Here is a 25,682-nt window from a genome sequence, read left to right on the forward strand (position 1 = left end):
GAGTTAAAAACATACCAGGGGATTCCAATTCAATCCCATCAAGGTGGCATGTACCAATGCCATCTCACTAGTCAAAGTGATCAATTTCAGTTCACAATTGATCATAATGAAAGGACTAAGAGTCAAAGGGAGCACATAAACAAGTCTAGTACCTGCTAACACTAACCGATAGAATAAATAAAGGGGAGAGTGATCCAACATGGGAAGTGAGATACTCAGCAGACTCATAGAATGGCAGATGTCCTAAATAGCACTCTGGCCTCAGAATCAGCCCTAAAGGCATTCGGATCTGGCTGAAAAGCCCATGAGAGTATTTCAGGCATGGAAAGCCAAGACACTCTGGCAAAAGATCTCTGCGAGTGAGATCCCAGTGGAAAGAACAGGTCTTCAAAGAAGGAGGTACCTTTCTCTGAAGGGAGGAGAGAACCTCCACTTTGACTATGACCTTGTCTAAACAAGATAAGAATCGGAGAACTCAGAGGGCTTCCATAGCCTTGGAAACTCATGACTGGAGCATAGGGAGATTACTGATGCCATAGACAGGAGTGTCAATTGGTAAAGTCAACAACAGGAGTCACTGTGCACTTACTCCTCATGTAGGATCTCTGTCCTTAATGTGCTGTGTATTGAGATTTAATGCTATAACGAGTACTCAAACAATATATTTCACTTTGTGTTTCTATGGGGGTGCAAACTGTTGAAATCTTTACTTAATGCATACTAAACTGATCCTCTGTTAAAAAAAAAAAAAAGAAATTATCAACTCCCAACTTGACTCTCACTGGGATTAAACATGACAATAGGTCTGATCTGATTTCATCATCATTTAAAAAAAAATCATCTATTATTTTTCACTTTATGTTTCTGTGTGGGAGCAAACTGTTGAAATCCTTACTTAATGTATACGAAGCTGATCTTCTGTATAATAAGATAATTTCAAATGAATCTTGATGTGAATGGAAGGGGAGAGGGAGTGGGAAAGGGGAGGGTAGTGGGTGGGAGGGACGGTATGGGGGGGAAGCCATTGTAATCCATAAATCGTACTTTGGAAATTTATATTCATTAAATAAAAGTTAAAAAAAAAAGAAGAAATGAAGTAGCTGACACATGGAGCCACTACCTGTAATGCCAGCATCTCATTGTGAGCACTGGTTTGAGTCCCAGCTGCTCCATTATGTCCCATCTCCCTGTTCCTGCATCTATTTGGGGAATGAACCAGCAGATGGAAGATCTCTATCTCTCCCTGAAACCCTTCTGTCGCTCCCCCTCTTCGTGGAGGAACGACACAAAACCCTGCCTAGGCTTCATATCCGAGTCACGGCACCATTATGTCGCTCCCCCTCTTCGTGGAGGAACGACACAGGACCCTGTGCTGTTCTTTCGTCTGCTCGGCCCTCCCCGGGTTTGCTGCTGGTTCTTCCCAGGTTGGCTACTATCCCTTCCACCTCCGTGGAAGGGCAGTTCCCCCTGGCCACATTCCCCACTTCCGCAGGGGAGTGGCACACCGCCGGCCGGCTTTCTCGGGGGCTGCACAGGTGTTCCTTCAGCTAGATGTTCCCCTTAGATGTTCCTGGTGCATGCCGTCTCTCTCCTCCTTTATAGTCCTCCTCCGCCAATCCCAACTCGGCTGCCCACACGCCGAGTACGCTGCTCTCCTCCAATCAGTAGCAAGTTCTACAGTTTATTGGTTGAACTGGAGGCAGCTGTGCGGAAGCTGTTTACTTCTCTCCCAGCACCACATTGTGGGAGAGCAGATGCATAGAATAAGTCTTAATTCCAGTAACTCAGTCCAGTCCGGATTGCTCCCCACACCCTTCTCTCTCTTTCTCTGCCTTTCAAATACTGTACATCTTATTTTAAAAGAACTTAGGGTCCAGTACTGTGGCATAGTGGGCTAAGCCTCTGCCTGTAGTGCCAGTTCAAGGTCCAGCTGTTCTTCTTCCAATCCAGCTCTCTGCTTTGGCCTGGGAAAGCAGTCAAAGATGGCCCAAATGCCTGGGCTCCTGCACCCATGTGGGGGAGAAGAGTGAAGCTCCAGACTTCTGGCCCCTGGCTTCAGATCAACCCAGCTCAGTCTGTTGTGTCTACTGGGAAGTAAACCAGTGGATAGAAGATTTTTCTCTCTATCTCTCCCTTTGTCTGTAACTCTGCCTCTCAAAAGAAATAATAAAATTTTTTTATTAAAAACAAACAAACAAACAGTTTAGCCTCACATTTGGAACTTCTAGTAATTTTGATGGGTTGAGAGGAAATTTGTAAAGTCTGTGATACAACTGAGAGCCTTCCAAGTCCTAGCATGTAAGAAAAGAATAGCAAGCAGACAGCTGGTAGAGAAGACTTAAGAGGGTACAACCCATAGCATTGTCTTTCTGAAGACCACAGTAAATCCTATGGTCCCTGTTCAAAGGTCATGGGAAACCATCCACATGGTTGAAAGAGGAGTGTGACTTGATGAGATTTTGGTTTGTAAAATGGCCTTTTAATTAAGTACTGAAGAACATCTCCAGAGAAAACATTGAAAAATACAGCTGAATTGTAAATCTTCATTAATAGTAACAAGATTTGATGAAAGAAATGGCACCTTTAAGGAAAATGTAATTCAGGGAAGAGAGGTAAGAATTAGTGAATCTTTTCTCCTAGGATGGTACTTACACCAACTGTAGATATTGGGGCCCTAATTTGGTGTGTTGAAGAGGATTCCACTAGGATCTGGAATAAATTGAGCATCAGAACACATAATTTCAAACTATAATACCTTTAACAAGATAAGAATCTATGAACTGCTAGTGATATAGTACATAATGACACACTAACTAGGACAGAAGAGTGAGCCCTTAGCTTTGATGCTAGATCAAAATATAAATGGAGAAACAATATTGGGAATTAAAAAAACCAGCATTTCATATAGTGTTGATGATTAAAAATACTATCAAAGGTACTGGATGAAAATTTGATAGTAAATATGATACTGGCATAACATTAGAATATTTTTAATAAAAGTCCGCACATTCCAAAAAGAAATACAAAAGTGTATAGAGCACAGCATATACGAATGCTGTGGTTCAGCAAGTTTTGCCACTGCCTGCCACACCAGCATTCTACATCAGAGTGCTGTGGTGCTGCTTCAAATCCCAGCTTCTCTGCTTTTGATCAAGCATATTGTGAATGCACCTGGGAAGGCTTCAGAACATGGTCCAAGTCCTTGGGCCCTGCCACCATGTGGAAGACCGGGAAACAGTCGTTCATCCTAGTTTCAGCTTGACGAAGAACTTACTCTTGCAACTCTTTTGGAAATGAACCACAGAGAGAGATAGAGATAGAGATAGAGATAGAGATAGAGATAGAGATAGAGATAGAGATAGAGATATAGAGATAGAGATAGAGATAGAGATAGAGATAGAGATAGAGATAGAGATAGATAGAGATAGGGATAGGGAGAGATAGAGATAGAGATAGAGATAGAGATAGAGATGATAGAGATAAAGATAGAGATGATAGAGATAGAGATGAAAGAGAGAGAGAGATCCAGATCCAGCTCTCTGGTATGGCCTGGGAAAGCAGTAGAAGATGGCCCAAGTGCTTGGACCTCTGCACCAGCATGGGAGACCTGGAGGAAGCTCCTGGCTTCTGGCTTTGGATTGATACAGCTCTGGCTGTTGTAGCCAATTCAGGAGTGAATCAGCAGATGGAAGACCTGTTTCTCTCTCTCTGCCTCTCTTTCTCTCTTTGTGTAACTCTGACTTTCAAATAAATAAATAAATCATTTTAAAAGATGTAGATGTAGATATAGATATAGTTCCCTCTCATTGTCATTCTGCCTTCAAAATAAATAAATAAATCCTTAAAAGGTTGCATGTGAATCAATCTGGCAGAAATTCACTAAATACCAAGTTGATAGCATCCATCATAGTGCAGATGGGAGACTGAGCAGAGCCCAGCATTAGAACAGGGAGCTTCTGATGAGAATACAGGGCCCACATTTTCTCAGAAAGGAACACTGGAGGGACCCAGCTTGAGTCATCTCTGCTCTTGATACCTATTAAGAGTTTTCATATTAGAAAAGTGTCAAGGAGAATTCCAGAAAAAGAATATTGAATCACAATGGGAGAAAAGATATTTTAACATGGTTGAAAAAAAATGTAATAGTTCTGTGGACTGGGTTATAGGGAGGAATTTATTTTGGTTCCCTAAATTGGGGTTCATATGCTTTTTATCAGGGGACCACCCTGTACTTAGCAGAAACATCTTGGGTCAGGGGCAAAAGTGCTAAAAGGATAATAACTAGGCATTCTCAATGAATGGGACTCACTCATGGTATTTCTGTAAGTTTGAAATAATTTCAAAATTAACTACTCTTAAAATGATCAGCAGAGAGCTGATCTCTATTCCACAGCTCCAGACCCTGGACACTTTTTTTGAAGGTTGAATAACTGATTTTGTCAGTGACAGGAAGTTTCTTTTACAATGACTTTGATGGGGCTGGTGCTGTAGCATAACAGTTAAAGCTGCTGCCTGGAGTGCCAGCATCCCATAAGGGTGCTGGTTCAAGTGTCAGCTGCCCCACTTCCAATCCAGCTCTCTGCTATGGCCTGGGAAAGCAGTAGAGGATGGCCCAAGTCCTTGGGCCCCTGCACCCACTTGGGAGACTCAGAAGAAGCTCCTGGCTCCTTGATTTGGATCAGCACAGCTGCAGCCATTGCAACCATCTAGGGAGTGAACCAGCCAATGGAAGCCCTCTCCCCCTCTCTCTCTCCACCTCTGACTCTCTAACTCTGCCTTTCAAGTAAATAAATAAATCTTTTTTAAAAAGTGAAAGAAAAAGAAATAATAAAATGACCTTGCTTCCCACAGCCAAAGTATTTTGTTTTATCAGGATGTTTAAGGGCAGCAGCCAGTAAATTAGTTTTGTAAGTCTCAGTCTGTACTGTTTGAAGGAATTTAATCATTTCTGCCATTGGAGTTTCAGGTTTTGTAGACAACAGCTTTTAAAACATTTTTAAATTCTGATTTGCATTTTCATAAGCCATTTGTTTTAGTAATATTTTGCCACTTCCTGATTATCTACCTGATGTCCAATAGCTTTTTCTAGCCTATCCACAAAGGACATATAGCCCTCAGTCAGCCCTTGATGGACTGTAGAAAAGGAAGTGGACAGGTCTTTAACATCAAGAATCTTTTTCCATGCTTTTAATTAATGTTAGAAATTGTTACATAAGCCTTCCTTCAAGGATAAGCAACTTGTCGACCAAGATCTGAATACACTCCCTCTCTTAGCAACTGCTCAAAATTGGTAGGGACATTGTTATTTAGCTAATCTGTGGCTTGTACAGAAGCCCAGTCTCTATTCCTGAGCCCAAACAGTATACTGGGCTGGAGTAACCAAGATTTTAACTAAAGTTTTCCAGTTCCATGGCACCATCTCACATCCTTCTCCAATTCCCTCCAGTATGCCCACTGTACAAGAACTCTGTTTCTTGTACTCCACTAAGCCCTTTTTTAGCCCTCTGTAAACATTATAAGGAAGATGTTCATGCCAGGGAGCTGCATATTTGGGTCAAGCTACAGGACAAATAACGCTGGTGATTCCCCTTGCTCCTTGGCTTGCGGAAGCGTACCTAGTATCGCTGACACACCTGAAGGGGACTCAGATATCACCACCACAACAGCAGGTGCTGAGAGTGCAGAGGTCTCTGTGAGGCAGTGGGGACAAGCCCATTGACCGACCTTCCTGGTCAGGGACAGTGGCCAAGGGAATTGTAACCTTACTAATGGCATCCCAGCAGAGATATCACACATGCAAAAACAGAACAGGAGCTCAAGGCTTCTGATGTTATTTTTGACCAACTTTCTCTCAGTTACTTTTTTGTTTAGATTTATTTATTTATTTCAAATCAGAGTTACACAGAGAGAGAAGGAGAGGTGAGAGAGAAAAAAGGTCTTCCATCCTCTGATTCACTCCCCAGTTGGCCACATTGGCCAGAGCTGTGCTGATCTGAAGCCAGGAGTCAGGAACTTCTTCCAGGTCTCCCACATGGGTGCAGGGGCCCAAGGACTTGGGCCATCTTCTTACTACCATAGAGGTCACAGCAGAGAGCTGGATTGGAAGTGGAGCAACCAGGGCTTCAACCAGTGCCCATACAGGATGCCAGCACTGCAGGTGGTGGCTTTACCCGCTACACCACAGTGCTGGCCCCAACAATCAGTTACTTCTAAAGTGCCTTCATCAGGGTACCAAGGGTAGCAACTACTAATTTTTTAGAGCAAGCACCCAATTGCCTTTTCTGGTAAAGAGTGTCTCTCTTTCTAAAGGAGATAATGCAGCCCAGCTTTATGTTTCCATTGCACCAGGTACAGGGAATTCCCCATCTTAATGACTCACCAGGATCCTGAAGAGATGAGCAATGTTTCTGTATCATTGCCAGGTGTGGTGAGCCACCCCTTGCATGTTGTGCCATGGTCCTTGTTCGGGCACCAGATGTTGGGGTGTGCAAGTGAAAGGAGAGACAGGACATGGGAACTGTTCCTCTGCAAAGTGCTGCCAGACTAACCCAGTGCATTTTCTTTATTGATAAGGATTACAACCGCGGCCGGCATCATGGCTCACTAGCCTAATACTCCGCCTGCAGTGCTGGCACCATGGGTCCTAGTCCAGGTTGTGGCACCAGATTCTGTCCTGGTTGCTTCTCTTCCAGTCCAGCTCTCTGCTGTGGCCCAGGAAGGCAGTGGAGGATGGCTCAAGTGCTTGGGCCCTGCACCCATGGGAGACCAGGAGGAAGCACCTGGCTCCTGGCTTCGATCTGCACAGCACTGGCCGCAGCAGCCATTTGGGGGGTGAACCAATGGAAGGAAGACCTTTCTCTGTGTCTCTCACTAACTCTGCCTGTCAAAAAAAAAAAAAAAAAGATGACAACCGCATATTGTACAGCTCATCCATGTGCTCATCTAATTCTAAGGTTTCTCTGGAACAAGTTTAGATAGGCATATTAGATAAGCATGTCTTTGGGAAGCCAACCTTCCCACAAGGCTCAGCGCTCTTCTTATTAGTGGACCATAAACTATACTTAGTCCCTGTAGCCACACGCTGTGTAGTAGGAAGAAAATGTCTTTGCTTTGGCAGAAATCTTATTCTCCACAGTCACATTTGAACATCTTTACAAACCTGCCTGGGAGGCCAGCACCACAGCTCACTTGGTTAATCTTCCACCTGTGGCGCTGGCACCCCAGGTTCTAGTCCTGGTTTGGGTGCTGGATTCTGTCCCAGTTGCTCCTCTTCCAGTCCAGCTCTCTGCCATGGCCTGGGAAAGCAGTAGAAGATGGCCCAAGTCCTGAGCCCCTGCACCCATGTGGGAGACCCGAAAGAAGCTCCTGGCTCCTGGCTTCAGATTGGTGCAGTTCTGACTGTCGCAGCCAATTGGGGAGTGAACCATCAGATGGAAGACCTCTCTCTCTCTCTCTCTCTCTCTCTCTGCCTCTCTTCTTTCTGTGTAACTCTGACTTTCCAATAAATCAATAAATCTTTAAACAAATAAAAGAAAATAAATAAAACTGGAACTAATATTTGTTGGATGCACTTAGAAGTCTCAGGCCAAGATGAGAGGCTGCCCATTTTCTTATAAAGGAGGATCCATTCATAGGATTCAATTGCAATCGCATTGTCATAAACTCAGCAGAGACTGGTGTTATCTTCTTGTATTCTCACCGAAATACGGTGTGGTAACTACGGAGACCAAGCTGGGGAGAGAGGAGATATTACATTGCAGTCTTTCCCAACATTCCTAGATGACTCTAATCATGAATCTCCACACATTTGGGAATAGCCTGCCACCAGTCCTACTCACAAGCACCTGAAGAGTGACCAAAGACAAAGAGGGGGAGCCCTTTTCTTATACAAGGTCAGGTAGAAGAGGGCTTGAGTACTGTATCTCACAAGCACAGATGTCACTCTAAGGTAAGTGACATGTACATGTGTCTACACACACACACCAGATCTCTAGGACTTTTTCATCTAAAAATTCCATTTCTACTGAATAGCATACCCTCCCTACCATCCATAACTTCCCTTCAACTTTATGCTTCTCATATTCTATTTTTTAAAAAAAATATTTATTTTATTTAATTGAAAGAGTTACAGAGAGAGGTGGAGCCAGAGAGTGATCTTCCATCCACTGGTTCACTCCCCAAATGACCAAAACAGCCAGAGCTGAGCTGATCTGAAGCCAGGAGTCAGGAGCTTCTTCCAGATCTTCCACACAGGTGCAGGGGCCCAAGGACTTGGGCCATCTTCTACTGCTTTCCCAGCCATAACAGAGAGCTAGGTCAGAAGTGGAGTAGCCAGGAATCAAAGAGGCACCCATATGGCATTGCCGACACTGCAGGTGGGGCTTTAAACCACTGCACTACAGCACTGGCCTCTCTGACTACTTTAAATACTTCATAAGTTGGAATCTTCAGCATTTGTCCTTGGGGGACTGATACTTGTGGCTAATTTCACTTAGGAAAATAAGCCCACTGTTCATCCATGGCACAGGATTTTCTTTTCTCTGTGCCTGCATAACTTTCCACTGTGAGTGCAGGCCACACTAGAAGTCTTGGCTACAGTGAATTATGCTGTTGCAAACAGTGCTAATACTTTATTTATATGAACTTTCAATGCTTTTAGATATTTAATAAGAACTGAGATTATCAGATCATACAAAAATTTTTATTTTCAATGTAATGAAGAGCATTCAAACTGTTTTCTGTGGTGGTTGCATCCTTTTACATTACCACTGACACTGTACATGTAGCTGAAAATCTTTATATCTTCATCAAATTATGCACCTGGGTTTTTTGTTTGTTTTTAAAGAACAGGAGCAGGAGGTCGCATTGGCCATTACTGGCCATGGTTATGAAGATCCCTCTGCACTTGCACTCAAGGTGAATCAGCATTGCACTTCATTGTCAGTGTGGTGAAATTGCCCATCACCCAAGGAGAAGTGTATGACTCTGTTAAGTACATCTTCAACTTCCTGCAGTGGTTCTAAAGCCAGGTCTGGAGGTATCATAACCCCATCTGGCTATCAATACTGTTTCTGTTCCAGGTAACTTTCTGTTAGCAAGGTCAAGCACAGATTTCTGTCTGAATATTTCTCTAGCTTGGGATTCACATAAAAGATGAGTGCCAGCACAAATTCCTCTACCCATTCTGCCTGCCATGACCTAGAGTGTAGACCTAACAGGCTGACCCAGATTTTAACTCTTCCAACAAATTGTTCCTAGATGGGACAGGACAGCCTACATGAAGCTCCCAAAAATACCCACAAAGGGGGAAGTAGTGTTGCAATGCCCAAGTGGGGTCAGAGTGGTGACCTTGCCTAGAGTTTCCTTCTTTGGGACAACAATGTCACCATGGGGTCCTTCCTGCCCAAATGTCTGAGTGTGGGGAGCAATCCGGACTGGACTAAGTTACTGAAATTAAGACTTATTCTATGCATCTGCTCTCCCACAACATGGCGTTGGGAGAGAAGTAAACAGCTTCCGCACAGCTGCCTCCAGTTCAACTAATAAACTGTAGGACTTGCTCCTGATTGGAGAGCAGCGTACTCGGCGTGTGGGCAGCCGAGTTGGGATTGGCGGAGGAGGACTATAAAGGAGGAGAGAGACGGCATGCACCAGGAACATCTATGGGGAACATCTAAGGGGAACACCTGTGCAGCCCCCGAGAAGAGCCGGCCGGCGGTGTGCCGCTCCCCTGCGGAAGTGGGGAATGTGGCCAGGGGGAACTGCCCTTCCACGGAGGTGGAAGGGATAGTAGCCAACCCGGGAAGAACCAGCAGCAAACCCGGGGAGGGCCGAGCAGACGAAAGAACAGCGCAGGGTCCTGTGTCGTTCCTCCGCGAAGAGGGGGAGCGACATCTGAGGTATCAATAGTGAGAGCTGAGCTAATATCTCAGTTATAAAGTATTCACATCCAGGATTTCTTGAGTCTGGGCCCCTGGAAAGTCAGGACAGAACAGAACAGATGGCTTTCTCCAGTGGGGCTTCAGCAAAGAAAGCTTAGACACCCTGAGTTCCAGGTTCTATTGTAGACTTTCATCAAGAAATTGATTTCATTTCTTGTGATCCTCTTTCATGGGATTCCTCAGCAGAAAAGACCTCTCCAAAGACTCATCCTCCATCTGCCTCCTGCCACATCCATAATCTCACATATATATGCCACATAGCCCAATCCAAAACCTTGGGAATGCCTGGGTACAATCAGGACCCAGCTTTGCAGAGACAAACTGAGATCCAGGAGGGTTCCCTCTACCCTCTCAATTATGTGACCCTAAAATATCACCATACCTCCTAAAAACTCCACAATCTGGGCAATGACACGTAGAATGGCAATTGCTGGGAACTAGAGGTGGTGGAATTATAAAAAAAAAAAACTTTCCTTCAATGGGTAGAGAGTTTCAGTCTCATAAGGAGAAACAGTTCTGAATATTGGTCCCACAACAATGTGCATATCCTCAACACTACTCAACCATACACTTAGAAATGCTTAAGATGATAAAATTCATCAGCTGTATTTTGTTTTGTCAGGACCACAATAACAGTACATTTTAAAAGTGGTCAAATGGGGGTAGAGCTGTGGCATAATAGGTTAAAGCCCTGGCCTGCAATGTCAGCATCCCACAAGGGTGCCGGTTCAAGTCCTGGGTGCTCCACTTCCCATCCAACTCTCTGCTAATGTGCCTGGGAAAGCAGAGGAAGATGGCTCAAATACTTGGGCCCCTTCACCCACATGGGGGACCTGGAAGAAACTCCTGGCTCCTGGATTCAGATTGGCCCAGTTTGGCCCATTGTGGACATTTGGGGAGTGAACCAGCTGATGAAGATCTCTTTCTGTCTACCTCTCTTTCTCTAACTCTGCCTTTCAAATAAACAACACAGATCTTTAAAAAAAAAGTTGATGTGAAAAAAGTGGCCAAATACACATCTCATAAAAGTTAATGTTATGCTTTCTCAGAAGTGCAGTTAATACTTATAAATTTTGTATAATCTCATATTTGCCCATTTGCACAACAGTAACATCCCTGATTCCATTTTGCTGAGTTGCTATGTCTTTTTTTTTTTTGAAATAGGAATCAGATGCCATCCTCTCTCACTAAAGACACTGATGACAGAGTATAGAAGCCATGTTCAATGTGGGTGTGGCCTGGGTTCCCTCCCTCCTGGCTGTGTTTGAGGGAGACATAATTTGGTCATCCCTGGGCATCTTACACTAGGTGGAAGCAGGTGTACCTTGTGCTGAACAGAGAGATGTTGTGTCCACAGCCAGGGCTAAATCCTGGGGCCTGTGCATTCCCTCATAAAATGTGCACACCTGAGCCCCAACTCCTCATGCACCAACAATGCCACAGCAGGAAGAACAAGCATGACCCTTGCCCCTGCAGCAGGAGCTAGTTCCATCCTCACTTACCACTTGCACTGACAGGTGGGATGGATCACTCCCTGAAGAAGTCCTGGGACAATGTTCTCAGTAGAAGACATGGATTTGTGCCAGTGAAATGCATCAGAGCTTGAAGATCACACAAGTCCAACCCCATTTCTGCATAACAAAAGATTTTGTCTGTTGTGTTTCCTTGGAGTAGAACTTTTCTATTTGATTTTTTTCTTTTTATTCACCATTTTCTGCATCTTGAAATTTGATTGATTCTTCTTCATTGTTCTATGTGTTTTTTGAATTCCTCATTTTGTTTCCATATTATTCTTGATATTCTTGAGTTGTTCCTCTGTGTACTTTTCGAGGTTGAACAACATGCGTACCCAACCTCAGAACACCAGAATATATAAGCAAATGTTGACAGCTCTGAAGGGATAAACAGCAATGGAACAAACAGAACATATCAATATTCCACTTTCAACACAGAGTAGAATACCTAGGTGGGAAATCAATAAAGAGTAGTAGATTTGAACAATATTATAAATCAACTTTTCCTAACAGTTACACAGAGAACATTCTACCTGACAGCAGCAGAACATGTGTTCTTCTCAACAGCTGTCTAAATCCTCCAGGTGGGATCATCTGTTAATTCAGAAAATATGCATCAACAACATTTAGAAAATTGGAGTCATATCATTGTCTTTCATAACTCCAATTGTCGCTCCCCCTCTTCGTGGAGGAACGACACAGGACCCTGCGCTGTTCTTTCGTCTGCTCGGCCCTCCCCGGGTTTGCTGCTGGTTCTTCCCGGGTTGGCTACTGTCCCTTCCACCTCCGTGGAAGGGCGGTTCCCCCTGGCCACTTTCCCCACTTCCGCAGGGGAGCGGCACACCGCCGGCCGGCTCTCTCGGGGGCTGCACAGGTGTTCCCCTTAGATGTTCCTGGTGCATGCCGTCTCTCTCCTCCTTTATAGTCCTCCTCTGCCAATCCCAACTCGGCTGCCCACACACCGAGTACGCTGCTCTCCTCCAATCAGGAGCAAGTCCTACAGTTTATTGGCTGAACTGGAGGCAGCTGTGTAGAAGCTGTTTTCTTCTCTCCCAGCGCCATATTGTGGGAGAGCAGATGCATAGAATAAGTCTTAATTCCAGTAACAGTATAGTCCGAGTTGCTCCCCACAGATCCCCCTTTCTTTTTATTTTTTTTTTGGCGTTGATACACGCCTGTGTAAAGTTCAGCGTGATCTTCATGCTATTGACTGTCTTGTTTGTCGTGCTACTTCAGAGTTCGTTGAAAAATGTCCCATATTCCAAAGATCCCAGGGATTGGTTATTCATTGTTTTCTTCCTCAAATGGAGTTTTTTTCTTCTAGATCTTCTGCTGGTAGGTTTACCAACCGAATTCTTCTCTCAGGGGTCCATATTGGTTGTGCTGCACCCTGTGGAAAAAAACAAACGGCGCCTCATACTCTTCTGAGTAAGGGGAACGGGCCTTTCCATTGGTTGTCCTGTAAATCCTTCCACATTACCCACTGTATTGATTCCTTATCAGCTGATTGAGCATGCATTTCTGCAGGTGTTTTACCGTTCTTTTTCTTGTTCAAAAAATTAATTGTATAAAGAGCTAGGGCCAAGGCATCCTTGTTGGATGTGGCCATTTCCCCTATTCCCCCTTTTTGTTTAATTATTAAATTTTTTAAATATAAGTGAGCGTGTTCTACCACAGCTTGCCCTTGTGGATTGTATGGAATACCGGTAATATGGGAGATTCTGAATTCTTTCAAAAATGCAGCAAAATGATTTGATGTATACGCTGGGCCATTATCCGTTTTGATCACATGAGGAACTCCCCAGGCTGCAAAAGCCTGCAAGCAGTGTTGGATTACTTGTTGTACTCCTTCTTTATTCATGGCTGTGGCCATAACTACACCTGAATATGTATCTACAGTGACATGAACACAGCTTTGTCGCCCAAAAGAGGGGATATGTGTAACGTCCATCTGCCAGATATGTCCTGGTTTAAGGCCACGGGGATTGGCTCCCGCAGGAATCTTTGGAACTATGGTAACAACGCACTTTTCACAGGATCTAATAATATCTTCTGCTTGCTTGCGGGGAATATTAAATTTAAAACTTAAAGTGGGGGTGTTAACATTGCCATTTAGAGTGATATTCTTTAGCTTGTTCCAAAGCGGTGCATGCAAGCAAGAATCTTGAATAATGATGTGCCATCATGTTTCCTCGAGTAAGTGGGCCAGGTAAATTAGAATGAGCTCTTCTGTGGCCTATGTAAATAGCATGCTCTCTTTGATTTAATAACCCCTGAATTTCACTTAGATAAGAATAGACTGAGGAGGATTTAAGAATAAGGCACTGTGTAGCGAGCATCTGAACTGCATTCACCACATATGCACTATCAGACAAAATATTCATGGGTGCACTCTCTCTGCGTAATACTGTTGCAATAATAGCTAATTCTGCATGTTGTGGAGAAGGGGATGCTGTTAAAACAAAATATCATTGATTGTTAAATATAGCTGCTCCTGTTCCGCCTTTAGCTCCATCCGTAAATACGGTAACTGCCCCTTGAATTGGATCCCTTCGCACCTTCTGCACCCGTTTTATTGAAACCTGTGTGCAGAAGTTAACAAATGGATGGCGAGGGTAGTGATTGTCAATCTCTATTTGTAGAATGAGAACTATGTATGCCCATTGCCAGCATTCCCTTGTAAAGGCTTCTACTGCCTCTTGAGCAAAGGGAACTACACATCGCTTTGGAGTCTTCCCCGCCATTTTTTATTGCTGTAAATATTAATATTAAATCAGCCACTGCAATGCCTTGGGTGTATAGTACACGTGGTGCATGTGAATGTGGGTATACAAACAACAAGGGTCCTCCTTGCCAAATGACTGCGAAGGGATACAGCTGTTCCATAAAAATTAATATTTCTAGGGCTTGTTGTGGATCACATCTTTCCATCTGCATTGCTTTAATTTGTTTTTCAATTTTCTGTAACGCCAAGCGGGCTTCTATTGTCAATCTACGAGGGGAATCAAGCTGGGCATCTCCTTCTAAAATATTGAATAATGGCATCATATCTTCGGTAGTTAATTTACAATAGGGCCTCAACCAATTTAAATTGCCACATAATTTTTGGAAGTCATTAAGGGTCTGTAACCCATCTATTGCAATTTCAAATTCTAATGGGGTTACCTTTTCAGAAGTTACTTTAAGCCCTAAGTACTGTACTACTTCCCCTTTTTGTATCTTCTCTGGCGCTACTTGTAACCCAACCTTTTCCAAATATAATAGCAGCAGCTTATATGCTTCCATTAGGTGACTTTCACTTTCAGCCATTATTAACAAGTCATCCATGTAGTGTAAAATTTGTACTTTTGGGCACTGTTGTCGAACCGGCTCTACTGCCTGGTCAACATATAGCTGGCATATGGCAGGACTGTTAGTCATTCCTTGGGGAAGCACCTTCCATTCATATCTTTTGTCGGGACCTTGATGATTAATGGAAGGTACAGTGAAAGCAAACCTCTGAATGTCTTGTTCATGTAGAGGTATGCTAAAAAAGCAGTCCTTCAGATCGAGTACTATTAGTGGCCAATGCTTTGGGATCATAGTAGGAACCGGGAGTCTGGGTTGTAATGCCCCCATGGGTTGCATCTGCTGATTAACAGCCCGTAAATCATGCAACAACCTGTATTTCCCTGATTTTTTCTTTATCACGAATATTGGCGTATTCCATGGGGAGGTTGATGGTTGCAAATGGCCTGCCTCTAATTGTTGTGACACTATATCATTTACCGCAGCCAACTTTTCCTGGGTAAGGGGCCACTGTGGTATCCACTTTGGCTTGTTGTCCAGCCATGACAATGGCAGCGGCTGCATCTCAGTGGCCCCCACGAAAAACCCGTGTCCTGTCTTTTAAAATCGCCTTTGGGCTGGGCTAGGTCCCTTCTGCCTTCTCTGGAGCCTAATCCTCTCTCCTGATATCCCTTTTTATACATAATACGCTGTCCTGTAGAACTCTCCAATTGGTCCTCATTTGTTAACGTCAGTCCCAATTGTTCTAAAATGTCTCTTCCCCATAATGTGATGGGGAGTGCACTAACATAAGGTTGCACATTTCCCTTGTTCCCTTCTTGATCCTGCCAATGAAGCACCTGAGCACGTCTTGATGGTGTCATGGCCGCACCTAGGCCTACTAAAGTATTATCTCCTGGCTGAAGGGGCCATGACTTCGGCCAATCATTTTCCGAAATTATACTTACATCTGCACCTGTGTCTAGCAGGCCCTGAATCGACTTTCCTCTAATGGTTAAGGTCCACAGAGGTGATCTGCTAAAGACAGGGACAAGGCTGCAAATTTCTCCCCTTGGGGTCCATGAACATCCTGCGCTCCAGTCATAATCAGCATTTGAGCCACAGGTTCTTCTGGATTGATTTGTATAATACCCTTTGTAGATTGTATTAGCACTTTTAACTTATCAAAAGGTAATTGAATGACTCCGGTGATGACCATTAGGCCTCTTAAAGCATTTGTTTCTTTTCCTACAATTATTCCAAGTCCGTTATGCTCCGCTGAAATTGTTTCTGCCCTCACCTCTATGGCTTGTGGCCCCATTTGAGGTGTTAGTACCGAATATTCGGTGGCTCGTAACTCTGCGCGGTAAATATTTGGTTTTTGTATTGTTGGGACCGTGGCACCCACCGATTGTTTTGGCCCCGGGGTGCAGGGGCCCACATTCCGTTTTTTTGCTGTTGTCCATATACACCTGATCTTCTTATGGGGCCCGGCTCACTTGGCATCCTCAGGGGATTGCCTGCGCTATTCATTTTAAAGTAACATTCACTGACCCAATGATTCCCTCTTCTACAGCGTGGGCAAAGGCCTGGTCTTCTCGAGTTCTCTATGCCCTGCCGATCTCGGGCTGGAAATTTGGCCCTACATTCCCTCATTAGATGCCCTTCTCGACCACATCTAAAGCATATTCGTCCCCTCATGTTCTGTCTAAATTGTCGGGTTACTGCTACTGCAGCATGTGATCCAGAAGCTACATCATCCATGACATCCCTACAGATTTTCAAAAAGGTAGGGATGTCTTTATGCTGCCATGGTCTAAGAGCTTCACGACATGTTTTATTGGCCTGTTCATACGCCAATCTTCTGACTAAGGGCATTGCTTCTTCCACAGTTTCAAAAATGTTTCCTGCTGCTTCCATTAATCTGTTCACGAAGTCAGCGTAAGGTTCGGTAGGGCCCTGTACTATCTTAGGCTGTGTCTTACTTCTCCTTTTCTGGGTATCACCTTCCAGGCTCTTCTTGCTATCTCTCTCACTTGTAAGAGGACAGCTGTTGGTAATCGGGCCTGCTCATCGGGATTGGCAAATCGCCCTTCTCCATTTAACATTTCCTCATCCCATGCTTGATTCCCTGCTTGATAGTTCTGCTTTGAATATTCTCGCGCAAATTCTTTATAAGCAGCTAACCATAAGAGGAAGTCACCCCCGCCTAACACCGCCTGTACTAAGTTTCTCCAATCCTCGGGTATTAGGCCTTGCTGCCCAATGTTATCAAGGATTGCCTGAGTGAAACTTGCATGGGGCCCATACAATTGTACTGATTGTTGCAACTCTTTAAGTAATTTATGGTCAAGAGGCGTCCAACCCCTGTTTCCCTGTTGATCCTGAAGTACAGGAAACACCTGGCCTGGTTCCTGGTACTGCTCCCAAGCAGGTTTTCTATAAACAGCTCCCCTTTGCTTGTTTTTGGTTCTTGGCCTTTCTATCTCCTCCTGCATACCTACTCCCTCCATCACTCCTTCTTCCTCCCACTCTTCTTCAATCTCATGTGGAAAAAAGGGGCTTTTCTTTACAGGAGGAAACTTTGGTAGTACCAATGGGCGATACCGGGGTGGTGATTCATCCTTTATGGTTGAATTTGCCAGCCTTGTATGGCCAGGATATATTCTTGGCATCTCTCTCGGGGGCGAGGTTCCCTCCTCAGCTTCCTTCTCCCCCCCATAAGCTTCCTGGCTCTCTAAATCCTTCTTTGATTTTCTTCTCATTTGTTCGTTACAATAGCTGCTCACCTGGCTACCCTGCCATAATTCCTCCTGCAATTCACTCCCCTCATTAAGCAACAACTCGATCCCTTCCGTGGGGTCCTGAAGCACCTGATCAACGAGCTGCCACAGCTTCAGCACTTCTATCGATTCCCCAGCCTCGCGTAATTTCCGTCCCACCTGCCTCCACTGCTGTAGAAACCAGGGGGACGTCTCTACGACTGCTCTTACGAATGCATGAATTTTCCTCCCCCCTCGTTTCCCTTGCTTAGAGGAAAAGCTGCGAGGAGGTCCCCTAGGCTCTTTGCTAGTCTCTCTCTCCGGTATTTTCCCACTTCTTCCCGGTTTTTCCCTCCTAGGTTTCCTATCCGAGTCACGGCACCATTATGTCACTCCCCCTCTTCGTGGAGGAACGATACTAAACCCTGCACTGTTCTTTCGTCTGCTCGGCCCTCCCCGGGTTTGCTGCTGGTTCTTCCCGGGTTGGCTACTGTCCCTTCCACCTCCGTGGAAGGGCGGTTCCCCCTGGCCACTTTCCCCACTTCCGCAGGGGAGCGGCACACCGCCGGCCGGCTCTCTCGGGGGCTGCACAGGTGTTCCCCTTAGATGTTCCTGGTGCATGCCGTCTCTCTCCTCCTTTATAGTCCTCCTCTGCCAATCCCAACTCGGCTGCCCACACACCGAGTACGCTGCTCTCCTCCAATCAGGAGCAAGTCCTACAGTTTATTGGCTGAACTGGAGGCAGCTGTGTAGAAGCTGTTTTCTTCTCTCCCAGCGCCATATTGTGGGAGAGCAGATGCATAGAATAAGTCTTAATTCCAGTAACAGTATAGTCCGAGTTGCTCCCCACACCAATGGAATTAAAATAGAAATCAACTCCAGAAAAATGGGAAAAGTCACACATATGTGGATGTCAATCCACACAGTGTCAAACAGCCATTGGCTTGAAGAGGAAATCAAAAAAGAAATCAGAAAATATTTCAGTGGGTACATTTTGAGTTTTGAGCTGGGATCCATAGCCACAATCACAATCCTCAAGTCCAGGCTTGGTACAAAGAGAAACCAGGTGGACATGGAAGGTCACCAGCAGAAAAGCTCTCTGAACACTGAGAACCATGGGGATCTTTAAACAGAGCAAACAGAAGTCTTCTTACTGCCTACAACAAATTAAGGAGACCAGGATGCTGATGCTTATGACCGAGTTCAAAGGCAGATTGCAAATTCATATATATTTTATGTACAATATAAACATTTCATAGTCGGCTGAGCTTTATTTTATAAATGGACTGATTGAACATAAGCTCCTTCATTAACATTTAGTAAATAGTTCAGTTTGTTCATTCAACAAATGATCTTCACATGTCAGGCACTAGACACTGTTCTAAGTATTTGGGATGGAGCAGCAAAAAGACACACAATCAGGAAGGCTGCTTTTTAATAGGTCACACACTAGATATGAGAAAATGAATGAAAACTCACACTGGTGCCATAATCAGTACTATAAAAACATAAATATGTACAGAGAAAGAACTGGGATATAAAGAAACTGCTTTGAGTACTCTGAACAAGTCAATCCATTTCTTTCTAAAGTGTAGTATCCCCCAGATGCTTGATCCTGAAGGGAGATATTTTATTTATTTTGCTGAAAGGCAGAGTGAGAAGGGAGATACACATACATAGGGGAGGAATAAAGAGAGAGAGAGAGATTTCCATTCACTGGTTCTCTCCCCTAAATGGCTTCAACAGTTGGGCCTGGGCCAGACTGAAGCCAGGAGTCAGGAACCCCATCTGAGTATTTCATGTGGGTGGCAAGGAGTCAAGTAATCAGGCCATTATCTGCTAATTCCTAGACACAGGTTAGGAGATTGGATCAGAAAGAACACAGCTAGGATTCAAGTTGGCACTCTGATAGGAGATGCAGGCATCATAAGTGATAGTTTAATGTGCTGTACCACAATGCCAGTCCCAGCAAGTGAGTTTTATGTTCATGTTCTTGCGGATTATTTCCTATTCCATATTTGCACTGTGAACTAAACTGCAGTGGAAGGTGAAGAAAGAACGGCAAAGGAAGACTTTTTTCTCTCTCTCACTGTCCACTCTGCCTGTCAAAAAAAATTTAAAAAGAATACTTTTAGATCCTTCCTTCCTTCCTTCCTTCCTTCCTTCCTTCCTTCCTTCCTTCCTTCCTTCCTTCCTTCCTTTTTACAGGCAGATTTAGTGAGAGAGAGACAGAGAGAATGTCTTCCTTCTGTTGGTTCACCCCCCAAATGGCTGCCACGGCCGGTGTGCTGCACTGATCCTGTGGGGCTCCATGGGATGCGCAGCCATGGAGCCCCCACGTCAAGGTCAGTCTGATAGCTGTTGCTGTGTCTTTATCACAAGGTGGATGTTGCTAGTTTCGGTTAGGGCAATGCTTTCCCACGGTCAGGACTTTCCAGAGGCACTGAGCCTGCCTCGTAAACAACAAGATGGCGCCGAGGACCACGCAGTGAGCCTGCCTGCTGCGTGACACCTCATCTGATTGGCCCAAGGATGCGTGCACACTGCGTGAACAGACAGCGGATTGGAGTGTTCCGTGCATGGACTTGAGCCCACTTGCAATTGGCCAGATTTTGTATATAAGCTGTGTGCTGAGGAAGGAGGGGGCTTTCCTGTCCACTCTCTTCCCTTCATTCTTTCTCTGTCACTGTTATTTTCTCATTAAAAGTCTGCTGAAGACCGATAAGCTGCGAACAGTGTTGTTCCTTTGCAGGCAAGGGAGCAGCAGATCTGAAGCCAGGAGCCAGGTGCCTCCTCCTGGTCTCCCATGTGGGTGTACGGCCCAAGCACTTGGGCCATCCTCCACTGCCTTCCCGGGCCACAGCAGAGAGCTGGACTGGAAGAGGAGCAACCAGGACAGAACCGGTGCCCCAACCAGGACTAGAACCCGGAGTACCAGTGCCGCAGGCCTAGTGAGCCGCGGAGCCAACAAATATTTTCTAATCATTGAAAAAACCAAAATGAAAAACCTAAAAGACAATTAAGCCAACAACATGAAGAGGATGAAAAGCTCCGCATTCAGTAAATTGTGAGTGAATTGCATCCCTTGTAAAGGAGGTTATTGGAAGCTCCAGGTCCTAAGATCCCAGCAGGATCACAGTGGATGGAGTGTCTCCAATCTTGTATGGTTGGGTCAGCAGGAAGGTGACAGCAGCCCTGGCTCTTAGGATAGCTAGGCCCCCATGAGCACCACCAGACCTGAGCCCAACACTCAACCCTCACTTCCCCCACCAGCCACAACCTGGATGAACTGCACCCCTCCCCCCAACCCCTTGGGGAAATCTGGCAGCTGTGACTCTGATTGGCTGCATCATCTGATTGCTGCCTGCTCACTGGCTCAGCAAGCTGTCCAATCAGACGCACAGGAGCAATAATGAAGAGCGAGGCGAGGTCTTTTTCTGTATGCTGCTAAACAGCTTCTCCAGTCTGCTGCTCATGCAGGTGCCACGATGCTCAGTCCTTGCCTCTCTGTGCACTTCTCTCAGTACAAGAGCCCTTGGAAGGATGCCTGGGCAGCTCAGAATCTGGAATGAGGTGAGTGTGTGGGGGCCAGGTGCCTCCCTCTTGCAGGATGGCAGCTGGGCTGGCAGCTGGCATGGGACCCTGGATATCTTGTTTCATTCCTGAATGTGGTGACTGGCTTAGCCCTAGAGCTCTGTATTTTTCCAAATTGTGTGGTTAGGATTCATGGGTCCTCAGGGAGAATCCAGACTTCATACACAGCATTGGGGGGAGAAGCTGTGAGTTTTGGGACCCCTGTCCCTTCTTTCTCCTCCTGGATCACAGAATTCCCCTCAGTTAGAAAGCAGGTCACCAAGTCCACAACCCAGTCCTCTTAGCACAGCTCTTCCTAGGGGGGTGAGGCTGTCTCCCTGTGTCAGCTCTCAACTGTGGCTGCTGGTTATGAGCAGACCTTGGGCAGGGATTTCAGAGACAGCCCCAGCTGAGGCCAAGCATCCTTTCTGGGGGACTCTCCCTTTTATCCCTGCCTTGGCATTAGCTTCCTCCGAATATCTGTTGACACAAAGAAATGGTGTTTGCTGGGGAGTTGAGGCTCCAAGACTGCTTAAACATGATATCCACTGGGAATCCTCTTCCTCTGACATTTGGGCTTCATGCCATTTGGACCTGGCTTAGGTCATTTGTTCCAGTACCAACTGGTGGTAGATTTTTTTTTTAAAGATTTTTATTTATTTATTTGAGAGGTAGGGTTATAGACAGAGAGAGGGAGAGACAAAGAGAAAGGTCTTACATCCACTGGTTCACTTCTCAAATGGTTGCAACAGCCAGAGATGGGCTGATCTGAAGCTAGGAGCTTCTTCCAGGTCTCCCACATGGGCACAGAGGCCAACTACTTGGTCCATCTTCTACTGCTTTCTCAGGCCATAGCAGAGAGCTGCAGCAGAAGAGGAGCAGCCGGGAACAGAACTGGCACCCGTAAGGGACACCAGCTCTAAGATGGGAGGTTGGCACCTCAGGCAGAGGCTTTAGCCTAGTACGCCACAGCACCGGCCCTGGGGAGATGATATTTTAAGACTCTTTGATCAGTCAGTCCCTCCACAAGGGAAATTTTGTTTGGAAGAGTCACTGAGTAAAAATTTGTTTATCTTGGGTAAAATACAGGTAATCAGATGTTAATTCCATCCAAATCCCTCTGAGCTGATAAGGACAGCCAATATTTCTGGCCTCATAACTAAGAAAAATTGTGATAATGCATGGATTTGTTTGCATTGCATTCTAAAGAATGAGGAGGCCCATGAGGTCCCGTTGGTCCTTTAAAGCCAGTTGTAACTCCCACAGAAGCCCCTGGTGCAATTGAAAGCAGGGAACAAGAATCAGAAAAATAATGCACTACAAAATATTTCTTTATTAAGGTGCTAACTGAATCTGAACTGAAGATACAATTTTCTTTTCATGTGTAGATGTTCAACTCTTTTACTGGGACTAGAGTTATTTTCCAAACTAAATGCTTATGTTAAGATTTTATTCCTGCCAGTCCCAATTGAGAAAAAAATTATGGTTAATTAAATTATTGAAAGAATTCTGTTATGTCGATAATTTTCAAAAGGAGTTAAATATTTTATAAAGGGGCGATGAAGTAGGCAGGCATACAGGCTAAAATTGACTAGTGAACTGGAAGACCATGTCTTCGCCATGCCCCTGTGTGATGTCATGCCCCTACCTGATACCTTCACCACACCCCTGTGTGACCTCATCCCCCTACCTAGCCACACCTGGGTGCCAACCAGCCAATCAGGTTAATTAACCACTCCCCTTTGGAAGTGGGTTAAAAGCCTGGGACACAGTGTGTCTGGGCCTTCTTTTCTTGCCTGGTCTCCTGCCAGGACGGGCTTGCTGTAGCCCTGTGCCTCCAGGACATGTGCCCTCAGGCCATGTGCTTTAGGCTTCCTGGCCTAGATGCTCCTCCATGTGGCTGGTTCCTGGTGCTCAGTATGAACCATATTTACCTAACTCTCAGCCTCTGCTTTGCTGCCAGTGGTAAGCAGTGAATAGCAGCTTGAGGTGCTTGCTGCACGTGGCTTTTGTCTGTTCCCTGCTTGGTATGGATGCTACCCTGGTTTCTAGACTTTCCTCCCTCTCCTACCAGAACTAAACCCTCACTTTCCTAGATACCTCTCGCACTAAATAAAAGCCTAAAACATACCATGCTGCTTCGTTAATCTGTGCCGGTATTTAGAATTCTTCTCTAAATATTAGGCAAGAACCCTCTTGGGCTTATTAATATTGGGGATTAATAAGTTCATGGTGAAATCATGTGGCACCCCAAATTCTGGTAACACATGTGGCACCCAGATAGCACTTCTGGGAAACTTAAGGCCCACATTTCAGTGTGGAATTTAGGGGGTCGTGTCTGATTTCAAAATGACATTATTCCTTCTCATGATATATGCTATATATATGTGTGTATTTGTTGTATATTGTATATTATGTTGTATATTGTATATTATGTCTGAATGGTAAAAAATTCCTTAAGAGCTTTGTTTTAACTGACATAGGCAAATGAGTGTTCACATAAATTAAAACTATTTAATTAACCCAAATATCTTTTTTTTTTTTTGAGAGGAAGAGTTAGAGACAGAGAAAGGTCTTCCTTTTTCTGTTGGTTCATCCCACAGTGGCCGCTGCAGCCAGCACTGCACAGATCCGAAGCCAGGAGCCAGGCGCTTCCTCTTGGTCTCCCATGCGGGTGCAGGGCCCAAGCACTTGGGCCATCCTCCACTGCACTTCCAGGGCCACAGCAGAGAGCTGAACTGGAAAAGGAGCATCTGGGACAGAATCCGGCACTCCGACCAGGACTAGAACCTGGGGTGCCGGCGCCGCAGGAGGATGATTAGCCTAGTGAGCAGTGGTGCCGGCCTCAAATATCTTTTGATTCATGTGACCTAAGTAAGTATCTGATAGGTTGTTTTAACTTTGTTGATAGATATAAATTAAAATATTTTCAGGGTTACTGACATGTTTTGTGCCTGGATTTGCTGGTCAAGCAAAAGTTATACTTACTTTTTTGGATACTCAAAGTCATAAAAGCTCAATTTTGACAAGAAAAAATGATGCAGGTTAGTGGCATAACACAATGTTCATTAATTCCTGTTTGAAGTAAAATTTAACTCCTCGAGTTGTTCTTTGGCAAAACATGACTCAAGATTATAACCATACTAGTCTAATATTTTAGTTTCTTAAAAAATCTGTAATTGTTAATAATAAGTATATAATAATAATAATAAAAAACATAAAAGAAATGTTTTCAAACTTTTGTACTGTTGGTCTTGTAAAAGTTGTAAAAGACAATGGACTTTTGGATTTAACTACTTTAAAATAATTTGAAATTTTATGTTTCATTAAAATGCTTTGTTCTTATTTTAGAGGCTTTTTAGGATCATTTTAAATTGCAAATTAAGGAACCAATAGATAGGGGAGAGAAAAATGTTAAGGAAGCTATAAACGTGAGAATGAGAATGTGTCTTGGTACTCAAGATGTGTTTTGAATAACAAAGAAAGCAAGTGATCTTTGTCTAACCTGAAATAAAACTGGTGTTTGGCAAGGAGAGAGAGGAACAAAACAGAATAAATAACTTAGGTAATATAAGAATGTTACAGATTTGTAGCAGATAATTTTGTGTGAGATTACTTTGGCTAGATTAGAAGGAAATTAATTCTATGAGTTTCTCAAAATTGAGCATTGGTAATTGTTAGGAAAAGAGTTGCAGATTTTTGCTTCCCCACACAGGGCACCAAAATGTTAGGGAAAGAGGTGCAGAATAGAGAGGGGGCAGTGTACAAATTTACAGACAGACTGCATTTATTCAGAGAAAATAAGTCTGTAGAGGTGGGTGATCAACTGCCCACATGCACACTAGTGGAGCACAGGGCAGAAGTCCCCAACCCCAGGGGCTGGGCCTTTTTATATTTTGGGTAGGGGCCAGCAGGCAGAGGGGAATTCCTGGAACTGGTCTTTCAGGTGTTCAGAGCAACTGGTCTTTCAGGTGGCTGTAAGGGGTGGGGTATGAAGGCAATAGGGTGTGAAATCCAGTTGAGTTTCAAGGGCAAGGAATACATTCCAGTGTTTACCTATTTTGGGCAATGAGGGAGAATGGCTGAGGCTTATGTCATTGTTCCATCAATCCTGACTCTGAGTATAGATAAGGAGAGGGGTGCCGATTTCTCTCTGGCTACTTCCTGCTGATAGGGGGCTTAGACATGGAGCCAGGACTTGAGCAGTGACCTATATTTGGGATAGGATTGATTGAAGAGGAAGAGCAGCCTTGCGTTGCTCCTGTGAGTTGGCTTGAGATATAGCAGTTATTTGTTCCTGCAAGAACCTTTGGAATGGGTTAATTATGCATGGCAGAAATAGGAGCACTATGATTATGAGGGCAAAAGGAGACACTAGAGCCATGGCCCATGGTGGAAACAATGGCCAAAATGAGGCAGAGTTACCTTGTAAATGCCTCACGTTAGCGTGTCGAGCTGAGAGGTGGGTCCTGTTGGGGTGGACTTATATGAGGGAGATGTAACTAGTTTTAACGAAGTAAAATGCACCCAGGGAGGGTGCCCTTTGAGTTTGGCTGTAGTGGTGGTAGTCAATATCACCTGGTAGGGCCTGCTCCACTTTGGTTTTAGAGCAGCCTCATTTTGTT

General features: G+C 44.7%; 1 long non-coding RNA gene across 1 annotated transcript in view; it reads left to right on the forward strand.

Annotated features, from left to right (window-relative positions):
• Positions 1-5,934: 5,934 nt before the first annotated feature.
• Positions 5,935-25,682, forward strand: part of LOC127486772 (uncharacterized) — a 43,735-nt gene continuing 23,987 nt past the window's right edge. The window contains exon 1 of the long non-coding RNA XR_007913371.2: positions 5,935-23,931. This is a non-coding gene — a long non-coding RNA (uncharacterized lncRNA). The remainder of the gene's footprint in view (positions 23,932-25,682) is intronic.

The sequence above is a fragment of the Oryctolagus cuniculus genome, chromosome 12, assembly GCF_964237555.1.
Source record: "Oryctolagus cuniculus chromosome 12, mOryCun1.1, whole genome shotgun sequence".
Lineage (NCBI taxonomy): Eukaryota > Metazoa > Chordata > Mammalia > Lagomorpha > Leporidae > Oryctolagus > Oryctolagus cuniculus.